Genomic DNA, 13,460 nt, shown 5'->3' with positions numbered 1-13,460 from the left:
TTTCTCACAGAAAATCACCATTTCAAACACTTCATGTCAAAGAATTTATGTACTTATAAACATTGTCGAGTTCTCACAACATAAGGGGATGCTATGACCAACAAAGTTTTCTTTCTTCATGTTTCTGCTGTGTCTGCTGTCCCAACTCTCCTCTAATAGCGCTCCCCCCCCCTCTCTCTATGGACCAATACCTGAGGCTTCACAGTGCTAGTTATAGAAGAGAGTTGCATGTTCCTGGAGACATTCTCCTGGGCCACTGCATAACAACCACAGGAATCTGAAAGCCCTTGCATGAGGAACAAACAACTTTGAGGTGTAACAAAAAAAATTCAAGATTTCTCTTTAGCCCAGATTGAAACTACTTTTTAGTAGCACTCTTACTCATCTGTCATTCCAGTACTTGGGAGTCTGAAAAAGGAGGATCACGGGTTTGAAGCTAGCCTCAGCAACTTTGCAAGTCCCTCAGAAACCTAGTGAGATCCTGTTTTGAAAAAAAAACCACACAAAAAGGGTTGGAGGTGTAGCTCAAGGGTTGATAGTCTCTCTCTGGGTTCAATCCCCAGTACCACAAAAAAGAAAAAAGAAACCACTTTTGGCTGTTCTCTGCTTGTTTTTTGCCTGTGATATTATTGCAAGAGTGACCTAAAATTATTTGCTCCCATTTGTATGCATGATCTTGGATAATCACTGCACACGTCGATGTCAGTTTGATTAAATACTTTGCTTTGACCAATGGGCACTGACAGATATCATGCAGACAGACATAAGAGTGAACAGTGCTTGTGCTTAGTGAATTGTTATGTTAGCAGTATTTAGTGACTTGTTTGAACAGTGCTTGTGCTTAGTGACTTCCCCGCTGTTGTCCTTCCTGAGGAACTTACAAACAGTCTTTGGAATGAAGCTGAACTGCATTGCTCCACACACAAGGGCCAGGCAGCCCAGCTGTAGCCACGACTCTGCCAGACAAGGAAGTAAGCCTATCCTAGACAAGTAGACCACAGCTAGCCTACCAGAGATGAAGCCAGTGGACCACCCACTCTTCTTAACCTGGCCAGATTGTTAACCTACAAAAATACAGGCAGATACGAGAACTTTGTTTTTGATTGAGACATAATGGCTTCTGTTTTTGTTTTGTGCAACAAGTTGGAACTGAAGTACTCATCTTTCCTACACAGAATTTTGGCTTCTTCTGGAGGTATTTCTCACATAATTGACTTTCTTACATAGGAATCTCTGTGTCAAGAGCCCTTTGGGAAAACATGGCTCAATATAATACTTAGTAGAGAGAAGATAGTGTTAAGCATTTTTATCTATAATACATAAATGGGCAGTTATTCCAGATATTTCGAATTTGGTAAAGGAAGTTATTCAGAACAAATCATGAGAAGAACCAAGCGGATTTTCCAAGCCTAGATTCTTCTTTCTCTTCAATATACTGTGCCCATTTGGAGTCCAGTGAGCATTGGGGTGGGATTAGATCCTGCCAATGGATTGAACATTACAGAAGTTTAGAACAAATTCCTGTGATAGGACAGATCGTCTTCCGATTGTAATCCCAAGTGCTGTGTTGTAGATCAGGAAAAGCAATCACAAGAAAATAAGCAGTGAAATATTTGCTGCCACTAACATGCCACACAAGAGCCAAGTGTCTGTTCCTGTCACTTGTTTCTTGATGGGAGGATTCTCAGAGCTTAAGAAAGGGCAAAAGTGCCCCCAATAAGAACATGTCATCGCTGCAGTCTCTAGGTTTTGCTGTCGTTTCACTGAGTTAAACAGCACTAGAAAAATCTCTTCCAGGATGACAGGAGTCCGTCAACATTTTTGGAAAAACAACAAGAAAAAAAAAAAAACATGGCATCAGCAATTTATTTTAAATATAGCTTCATCTGGAGAGTGGAGGCTTGCAGTGCTTTAAGCTTTTTACAAGGGAGATCTGTATCAAAAGGTAATTTATATTTGACATATTTTTGTTGTTGTGGAGCTGAGAATTGAACCCAGGGGCATTCTACTTCTGAGCTATGCCCCATGCCCGATTTTTTATTCTTTATTTAAAGACAGGGTCTCACTCAGCTGTAGAGCACCTTCTAAGTTGCTGAGGCTAGCTACGAACCTGTGATCCTCCTGTCTCAGCCTCCCAATTACTGAGATTATAAGAGTGTATCATCATGCCCAGCTTTCTGTTTGAATTTTAAATCATCTGTATTGTCCTTAGATATTCTTTTCTTTACAAGGTAGAAGTATATTCTTGATTGAGTTTTTTCTTCACATTTATATTAAAATTTAATTGCTTATCTGATATAATAAGTCCTTACATATTGTCTTTCATATAATGTTTGTCAATTGCAACTTTCATGGTTGCATCGTTATTTAAATAATAACATTTTATTCTAGGAACTATTTATGAGCAATGATATGTAGCCTATTTTTATAGCCAATAATCAATCCTTAGAAAAAGTTCCAAAATTAAAAAGTTAGTAGATCTTTGGCAAGATGACTACTTACAAGAGTTAATGATAAAGCCAGGTATAGTGTCAGTTGCACCTTATAATCCTAGTACTTGTGAGGTTGAGACAGGAGACAGAAGGCTCAAATGTTCCTGGCCAGCCTTAGCTACTGAGTGAGGCCTCCGCAACTTATTGAGACCCTATTTCAAAATAAAGAATAGAGAAAAGCGGGGCTTAAGAGCCCCGCTAACAACCAATCTCCATTACCACAAAATCAGCGCCTTTCATAGCCAGAAAATACCATCACCAGAGAAACAAAAAAATCACCAGGCTCCAGAGAGAAAGCGGACTGAGAACAGAGCTCAGAGCCACAGAGGAGATACACCGGCCTCACGCCCGAGGACGCGGCAGCAGCGCCATACTGCCAGCGGCAGCGGCAAGTTCACTGGACAGCTACAGGGATCTGAGGATAGCCGCTGTGGAACAGCCAGGCAGGATTTTTCAGTGCAGGGAACAACTAAAGCTCCCAGTGGCTGAGCTCAGCACACGCTGCAGGGACTCAGAGTGGAACTCAAAACCAAGAAGAAATAAGCCAGCCTCATGGCCAAGGGCTCAGCAGCGGGGCCATATTGCCACCGGCGGCAGCAGCAGCGAATTCAACGAGTCCAGTACAGCTACATCTGCGAACTCAAGAACAATGAGTCAAATTGTGGGCCACAGAGGAGAAATCCCAGTACTGTACTTCCTGGGACTTGACCCAGTGGGGGAGTGGCAGTGACAGAGATATCACACCATAGGAGAATGTGCAACCTGGCACCCCCTATAGTCTAAAGCAGCCTCTATTGACTCCCTGGGTCGGAGACTCTGTGATACAACCCAGTAAAGGAGTAGTGGGGTCTGAGATACTACTGACTCGAGATCCAGAACACCTTAAGGGAAGTCATAGTGACCCAAGGGAAGAACCCAGAGAAGGCACAAACTTCCAAAATCATGGGAAAGAGGAATAACACTGGAGCAATGAATGCCCACAACCCCACAACATCAGAACCCGATAAAACAGAAAATCAGAGATTTCTAGAAGATCAAATCAGGAAAATAACTGTAGAAATAATAGAGGTGCTTCGAAAAGAACTCAGAGAGAGCGAAAAAGAGATAAAGGATGCAATTAATGAAGTAAAGGCCTCAATTCAAAGCACAAACAACCGATTAGACCACATGGAGAACAGAATCTCGCTCTTAGAAGATGATCATTCCAAAAATGAACGCATAGTTTCTAATCTAGAAAAAAATATCCAACAGCAGGAATCTGATATTGAAGAAATATGGGCCCATTTTAAGAGAGCCACCCTAAGAATAATTGGAATAGAGGAGGGAAAAAAAAGTGATACCAAAGGGATCAACAATCTTTTCAAGGAAGTAATAGCAGAAAATTTTCCAAACATAGAGCAAGAGGTTGATGCACAGATCCAGGAAACTTATAGAACTCCCTTTAGACAGGATCGGAGAAGAGGATCCCCACGCCACATAATTGTCAAAATGACCAATGTGGAAGCCAAGCAGAGAATCTTAAAGGCAACAAAAACAAAGGGCCAAGTGACATTCAGAGGCAAACCAATTAGAATCACTCCAGACTTCCCAAACCAAGTCATGAGAGCCAGAAGGGCTTGGAGTAACATATTCTAAACTCTGAAAGAAAACAACTTCCAGCCAAAAATTTCCTACCCAGCAAAACTTTCTATCAAATTAGATGGAGAAATAAGAAGCTTCCATGACAAACAGAAACTGAAGGAATTTATGTCTTCAAAACCAGCACTAGAGAAAATACTCAAAGAGATTAACTACAAAGAAGAAATAGGTAACACACACCAGAACCAGAGAAACAAGATTTTCCATCCAACAGACAACTAAGATTAGTTATCTGTGGAGATTCATTATTTATGTTAGTCTTTTACCTATCTCTAAATTGTATTGTTTGCCTTTATTGTTGTTAATTTTTAGGATTTCTAGTTGGAATATTAATATACCTTCAGATATAGCATTTGGAAATATTTTATCCAATTCTATTAGTAACTTTTAACTCTGTTTACATTGTCTTTGGATATACAATTATTTTTATTTTTTTAGGGAGTTTGTATACTCTTCTGTTGCCTGTGCCATTGAAATCATATCCAAGAAATCACTGCCAATTTCAATGTTGTGAGGTTTTATGACCCAGATTTTCTTCTAAAAGTTTATAGTCTTAAGATTTATATTTAGGTCTTTTATCTATTTTGAGTTAATACTTGTATATGGGATTAGATAAGGGTCCAATTTTATTCTTTTCCATGTAATTATTATTTCTCAACAATATTTAGTTAAAAGATTATTATTTCCACCACCAAATGTCCGTGCAAACCTTATCAAAAATAACTTGATAATATAGGGAAGAATTTAGCTCTAGGCTTGTATTTAACTCCAATGGTTTATATATCTGCCTTTAGAATAGTACTACACTGTTTCAATTATTGTAGCTTTATATGGTTTGAAATAAGAAAATATATATCTTCTAGCTTTGTTCTTTTTCAAGATAGTTTTGGGTATCTAGAATCCATATTCCATATTAGGATAGATTTTTTCTGAAAAATAAATATATAAATATATGATAGTTTCACCTAAAAAATAGAAAAAAAATTCTCTGGTAAGAAAGAAAGCAAAAAAAAATATTGAAATGTTATCTTTAAGTCATCAAAAGCTTGGTATCAGACAAATGAAACTGTTATGTGAGATTATCATTTTTAATTTTGGATAAATTGCTATAATACTAGATGTCAACCACTAAGCCAAGCATGGGCAGGAGGGATGGGTAGAGAATGGGGTGGGGATCGGGTGGGGGCGGACTGGGTGATGCGTGCATGTATGTCTACAAAAGTTTGTATCCCACTATGATGTATGAATACAGTGCACCAATAAAAAAATAAATAAAGAATAAAAAATCTCAGCATTTGGGAGGCTGAGACAGGATTGTGGTTTGCGGACAGCCTCAGCTACTTGGTGAGGCCCTTTGCAACTCAGTGGGACCCTGTTTCAAAATAAAAGACTCAAAAATAGGGCTGGAGGTGTAGCTCTGAGGTAGAATGCCCCTGGGTTCCATCCCCAGACCCGCAAAAAAAAGTAGTTAATTAATTATATTAAGAGAATAAAAGACTAGATTAAAAAGTTATTATATTTCAATTATTAAACTAACAATACAAAAAAGTAAAAGGATAGTAGTATTTATAGTGTTTTAATTAAAACTTCATTTGAAGCAAAACTATGATTAAGAACAGTAAGTAAAAAATGGTGTAAATACCAACAAAATCATCATCTCTTTAAATATAGAAATCCTAGAGATATTATGAAATAACTTACACTAGAAAAATATTTTGTCATCTCTTGTAGTAGGTTTTAAGTTTAATAACTTGATGCTAAAATCCTGATCTTTTCATTTTAAATATTATGCCTTTTGTCAATGAAAAAAGTCATATATTCTTAAAATGTATAACATTTTTTTTGTCCAAACTTAGTATGGAGTTATGGTAAGGATTAATGTTGTAATTTTTACTCACCTTAACTCTGTGCTAGAAATATTAGCTATTCATACATGTGACACGCTTTGCCATACATGTTGCGTTACATTTATGAGTTATGGTTTATAAAGAATAGTGAGGTTTCCCTTGTTAATGGGGTTGAATCTCCCATTCTTGTGTCTCTACTTTGGCAGACATAGAGTTTTCTGGATGCTACCCATGGGCCAAAGCATAGATGCAGAAGCGAAGGAGAAAGAGCATGCAGGCTCAGCTGTTTCCACTATTTAAGAAAACTTTTTCATTGGTGCACTGTATCATGCATCTTAATGGGATACAAGATGGCAGAGGCATACATGCACACGTCACTCATTAAGCCCTTCCCCAATCCCGCACCGTTCTCTCCCCCTCCCTCCTCCTTCTGTTTGGCTTAGTGATTGACTTTGATATGTTTGTAAATATACCTCAGGTGCATTGGGGAATTTCCCTCTTCCGCCCTCCCAACCCCCTCAGATAGGTGGCCTTATTTGCTCATCTATAGTTCCTTGTTTTTTGCCTAGAGTTTCTCCTATGACCCATTTTCTCCCTAGCTTCTCCATTTCAGGGAGAGTATCTGATTTCTTATTTTTTGTGACTGACTAATCTCACTTAGCATAATGCTCTCCAGGTACATTATCTCTCTGTAAATGACTATTTTTGTTCTTCTTTATGGCTGAGTAAAATTCCATTTTGTACATATCCCATAATGTTGTCACCACTATTTATTTATTTTTTCCAGGTCTGGGGATGAAACCCAGGGGCATTCAACTTCCAAGATATACCCCCTTGTCCTGTTATTTGTAATTCTTTAATTTGAAACAGGGTCTCACTAATTTACGGAGTGCTTAAGTAGCTGAGGCTGTCTGCGAACAGCTATCCTCCGGTCTCAACCTCCCAAATGCTGGGATTACAAGCATGCGCCACCATGTCCAGCGTCTGTCCCCACTATTTTAACAGTGCAAACTATAGAATCTCAACAAAAATATCGTACGATGTCACAGTATCAAGAGTTCAGATATAATACAAATTGACCCACTGGGCCTTTCTCTTCAGACCACATGCACAGACTAGTGGTATGGTTATTTCTTTTAGCTGTCACCACTAACCAGTCATTCAAACACTAGTCTGGGTGTTTCCCTATACAGTTTAATGTCTGCATTCATATGATTTAAAGGAGATTATTTTTAATTGGATGGGCCTCATCCAATCAATTGAAAAAAGTCTCAAAAACAAAACTAAAATTGTTAGTAGAAATAACTTCTTTCTGCAGGCCATGGTTTCAGTTCCTGGCTGAGTTTCCAGCCTTCCTGTCTATGTGCAAGCTCTCAGAATTTTTCAACTAAGGCCGAGTGTGCATGTGGTGGTGCACACTTGTAATCCCAGCATTCAGGAGGCTGAGACTGAAGGATTACATTTCCCAGACAGCCTCAGCTACTTAGTGAGGCCCTTGGCAACTCAATGAGAGCATGTTTCAAAAAATAAAAGAAATAAAAATAGGGCTGGGGGTGTAGCTCAGAGGTACAATGCCCCTGGGTTCCATCCCCAGTACTGAAAAAAAAAAAAAAAATTCTGAACTGTTAGCCTCCATGGTTATGTAATCAAATTATTTGTAATAGATATTTTTATCTCTTTATATAATACATTTATAGTCACATGTATATTATATAGATGTGTAAATAAGTACATGTACACATATATGCACATACACAAAGACACATGCACACACATACATGCACATGTAATTCTTTTAGGTTTCTCTAACAGAAAGAGGATGATTATATTTCTTGAGAAATCTGAGAAAAGAAGAGGGAGTTTAAGAGACAGAAAAATAGAAAATCTTAAAAATTCTGCAGTTGATCTTTCTCTTCATTTGCAGTTTTTCCTTGCTTTGCAGAGTCAGAAATTAAAAGGGATGAAAGAAAGAAAGAAAGAAAGAAAGAAAGAAAGAAAGAAAGAAAGAAAGAAAGAGAAAGAAAGAGAGAAAGAAAAGGAAGAAAGAAGTTAAAAAAGTATTCAACTGCTGGGAGAGTCTTGAATGAACACTTCATAGAATTCCTGGCAAGCCATTGGTCCAGTGCCAATCTTTAACTTGGAGTATAAGTGACTTGCAGTATTGTAGGATGGAACAAACGCTTTCTCACGCTAGAGTAGATTTGCGTAACACATGCTGGAGGAGCCTCACAACTCCCCACATCCTAATTTTAATCCCTTTTATGTCAGTTATGACACATGCTAAAAACGAAAGGAAATATTAAACCAGGATATGGAAGTTTGGAAAAGTAGTTGAACTAAAAAAAAAAATAAATACAATTTGAGGGAGTATAAAATTGATATGGCGAGCCAGGCGTGGTGGCACACACTTATAATCCCAGTGCTTGGGAAGCTGAGATAGGAGGATTGCACAGGTTCAGAGCCAGCCTCAGCTATTTAGTGAGGCTCTCACCAACTTAGTGAGACCCTGTTTCCAAATAAAATATAAAATAGGTCTGGGTGTATAGGCAGAGGTAGAAAGTCCCTGGATTCCACCCCGAGTACCACCAAAAAATATAGCTATGAAAATCTGACTGGTTGGTTTAGCACACACTAACTGGGTATGTTTACTAATTTTCAGGATGACTGTGTGTGCTGAAATATAATTTTCTATGAATATTTCATGATCTTGTGTGGTTCAAATATTTTAATCAGGGAAATGTTTGAATAGCAGAGACCTGGGAAGCTAGAGGCTTAGAGATCTATCTTCTCAGAAACATTTGCTGTTTAGAATTATTATTTAAGTCATAAGAATGAGACTCTTTTCTCCCCTCTCCATGGAGATGTTTTATTTACATTATGGGGTGATAAGTCTGTCTCACTAGAGAGGAGGGGGACAAGGGTAGGAGCAGCACCTATGGGAATGCTTAGTCTCATAGTCTTGAGGTTCCTCTCCTAATATATAAACTAAGCATATGTGCAAATAAGATGTGAACCTAATGTTTGTCCCTCTGAGATGAAGTGGAGCATGAGACCTGGCAGAATATGCTACTTTTTGAGCAGTAAATAGTGTTTCTCTACCTTCTAAAACCTGTCTGTCTGTCTGTCTGTCTGTCTGTCTGTCTGTCTCTCTCTCTCTCTCTCTCTCTCTCTCTCTCTCTCTCTCCCTCCCTCCCTCTCTCCCTCTCTCTCCCTCTCTCTTTCTTCCCAGTGTCTATATGTGAGTGTATACAAGTCTTATTAATCAATAGTGCTATCTTTACGTAAAGTATTGCCAAGCATGGGTAGGATTTTTGAAAAAAAATATTTGTTATAATGATTTTTTTTAAAGTGAGAGCAGAACAAAATTTTAGCCAATAATTTACCTGAAAATTTGGCTAACAGTGCAGATTTAACAGTTTCATATGAAGTTCTCCCTTTCTCATTAAGTCATTCTCATTGTAGAAAGCAAGCCAAATCTATGGAACTTAATAACTATAGTATAGTATAAAATAGGTTAGGTTCCATCAATAGGTACATATATGCACCATGATCTAGTGATGTATGCTTCAAATATCTGATGTCTCCTTATGCCTTCTGTATTAGCTCCAGCTAGAGAACAGTTTTTTGTGTGTTTGTTTGTTTTTAGGAGTCTACTACATAAGATTGTTCCGCCAACTTAATTCTAGAAAATTTTTATCATTGAAGGTCTGTGACTGCAATTACCTGTGCAAGCTCCTTTTTGCTATGTAGTATATTCTGTGGTCCGAGGGTCCTAGGGTCGTGGGCATTTCTGAGGGGTTTTTCAGCCTATCATAGCCCATAAAATGTGTATTTTTTTACAGTACAAGGTGTTAATTTTCTACTTTGTAAATGGGTATACTAACACTTAAAGAGATGTTTTAAAAGTTAATCAAATCATTTTAAAGCAGGAGATATCTTTCCTTTCTACTTTCTTCTTCTGAGGAATGACCCAAATTTTAAACTGCCTTGCATATGTATTAGACAGTGTGATAATGAAAGTGTTATTCACAGATATTAACTGCAATAGTCCTTTCACATTGCTTACAGGTTTAAGTCAGTGCAGAGGCTAAGGAAATCTGCAATTAACATGTGTGACTAAGCTAAACATCAGATGTTTCAGCTAAGCTCTTGAGGAGTAAGATTCAAAGGCAATCCAGTTTTGAATTCTATGACTAAAGGATGGATACTTTGCCTACCAAAGAGAGATTCAAATGTGTTACAGACAGATCTGTAGGACTGATCTGTTATTAAAGTCCAGTGATAAAATGGACACTGATTTTTCTGCCATAAAACTACCCTAAGTCTAGACTGATCCTCAGAACACACTTGATAATAATTTAACACCATAATTTTCTTGAACTTTCAGAAAACATGCCTTAATAATATGTCATTACATATAAAGAACAAATGCATAAATTGAAATTTACTTTCATTATATAACAGTTGAAAATGTTTTGAGTTTTTCATAATTTTTTTTTGTTTAAAAAGATGCAAAGGTTCTGGGCTTGGGAAGCTGAGATAGGAGGATCACGGTTTTGTGGCCAGTGTCAGCTACTTAGCAGGGCTCTCGACTAATTACTTGAGACTTTATTTTAAAATGAAGAATAAACAATAGTGCTGGGATTGCAGTTTGGAGGTAGAATGCCTGTGCCACATCCCCCAAACGACAATACATGCATACATACATACATACATACATATATACCTACATACATACATTTATACATACATACACAAATAAATAAAAAGAAGCAAAAATGTTGCACAGAAGTAGAAGGATCAGCTGGACGTGGTGGCACACACTTGTAATCCCAGCATTTGGGAGGCTGAGACAGGAGGATTGAGGTTCATGGACAGCCTCAGCTACTTAGTAAGGCCCTTTGTAACTCAGTGAGACCCTGTTTCAAAATAAAGAATAAAAAATAGTGCAGGGGGTGTAGCTTGGAAGTCAAATATCCCTGGGTTCAATCCTCAGACCCACCAAAAAAAAAAGATGAGAAGTAGATGGATCTTGGAATGAAAATAAGTATTTAAATATATTTTCCATATATATATGAGTTGAGGACTAATTAAGAGCGTATGTATAGATACCACTATGAAATAGTATTCTTGGTAAACATGTCCCATCTACTGAAATTTATTCTTACTAAGTTAATTGTTCACAGAGTAAGAAGAAGGACAACCACCTACCTACCCTAAAAAAAAAAGGAGGAAATATTTATCCCAGAATTATAGTGGCTTCTAATGTACTTGTTACTTGGAAGAAATTTTGTTCATATAATTTTTGACAGTAGAAAGCTTCAGAAAACTGTTCCTTACAGCTGGGCGTGGTGGCGCACACTTGTAATCCCAGCATTTGGAAGGTTGAGACAAGAGGATCTGAGTTCGATGACAGCCTCAGCTACTTAGTGAGGCCCTTTGCAACTTAGTGAGACCCTGTTTCTAAATAAAGAATAAAAAGTAGGGCTGGGGGTGTATCTCAGAAGTAAAAAGCCCCTGGGTTCCATCCCTATTGCCATAAATACACACACACACACACACACACACACACACACACACACACACACGAAGATAGACAAATGCTTCACAGAATCAGTTCTTATGCTCTCACCTGTCTTTGTATGCTTGTAGTAATATTTATTCATAAATCATTTCCTGAGAATAAATCTAGTTGTATGTGTCTCATTTTGAAACGCATTCAGCATCAATTGAGAAGAATTTACTGCATCCTCCCCAAGGTTATATGTTTGCAAATGTTTAATAATTACTTTTTTTAGGTACTGGGAATGGAACCCAGGGACGTTCTACCTCCAAGCTAAATCCCATTCTTAGTTTTTATTTTTAATTATGAAACAGGGTCTCACTAAGTTGTGGATGGGCTCACTAAGTAGCTGAGACTGGCCGTGAACTTTCAATCCCCCTGTTTCAGCCTCCCAATACCTGAGATTACAAGCCTGCACCACCACACCTGGTTTATAATTACTCTTTAATTGACGCGAATAATATAAAAATCTTAAAATCAATGGTAAGCCCTTATTTTAAAATGTATTGAATTTGTCAGATGACAGAAACATAATAGAAACCAAAATGTAGATGACTATTAAGAGCTTATCTCATACCTAATGTTGCAATCCAATAATGCTTTTAAAAGTTAGTCAATCTCATTTCAAACATTCACAGAAAAGGAAAGTTTACTGCTTCGCAAAACAAAGTTTTCCCATCAAATAGGTCTTATAACCAGACATTTTCTCTAGTTTTCCTATTTGTAGATTTTAATATAGAGAGTAGAAAGAAAATCAACACTGTGTTTTCCAACAAATGTTATCATCTAAATATTAGTGTTGGAGTTTCTTCTATTAATTTTCAATATGGTTGTCATACCATGAACTCTCGACATGTTATACTACTGAACTCTAGACACAGAATAATTTGTCAGTATTCTGTTTCAAACTGTAGAACTGCCAAAAGAGAACAATTTAACTGATTTGTTAATGAAGATTAAAGGATTTATTCAGCTAATGTGCCCCAGGGAATGCCTGAAAACTAGGCAGAGTCAGGGTTTTCATGTGCTAGGTAGCCGATACTTAGTCTTATGGGTGGGGCTTAGGTAGCCGATTTTTTAATTTAGTTTAATTTAATTTGGGTATTGAAAATAGAACACCAGGGAATTTTTCCACTGAGCTATTATTTATTTATTTTGAAACAAGGTCTTGCTAAATTGCCAAGGCTGACCTCAAACCTACGATCCTCCTGTCTCAGCTCCCCGAGTACTAGGAGTACAGGGTACACCACCACTCCTGGGTTAGGTGGCAGTTTCTGAACTCAACTGAAACTCAAGAGTGAGAGTTTTTGCTTATCAAGTCTCTTGTTTGAGGTTCCAGAAACAATCAAATTACTATTTTCTAAGAACTGCTTTATAATACTTGTGTTTATATTTTTGTCTAGTCTCAGTTAACAGGACTGAGGAATTAGAAAAAAGATAAGGACAAAGGTGCATGGGTCAAAAGAAATGGGGAATGGGGACCCTCTGCCATATCGGCTTCAGGATTTTCACAGGAACCATTTTTTATATTCTGCTCTGATGAGCAAAGGGTAGAGTGGCTACCACTTAGCATTATCTTTAGCCTTTTATAAATGCCAATACAGCATTTATTTCTTTTTTTATCATATTTAAAATGTCATCTTGCAATGAGTTTATGACCAGCAGACAGTCTCAAGTGTAAGTCATGTATGACTCTCCATTTAGAATGTACACAAAGTCTTCCAGAACACTCCCCATCTTGTTTCATTGACATAAAGTAACACTGGGCAATAAAACCTCCCAGCCAATCCAACTTTCTCTAAACCACTGAGGAAAAGCTGATCTTTCCTTTCCAGCAATATACTGCCTACAAGATGAGCCTCTTATATCACACCTGCAGTGTGATCTTACCCTAGACTACCAAGCAATTTATTTTTTAAT

Source organism: Muscardinus avellanarius (assembly GCF_963383645.1).
Source record: "Muscardinus avellanarius genome assembly, chromosome: 6".
NCBI lineage: Eukaryota > Metazoa > Chordata > Mammalia > Rodentia > Gliridae > Muscardinus > Muscardinus avellanarius.
This window is presented reverse-complemented; position numbering follows the sequence as displayed.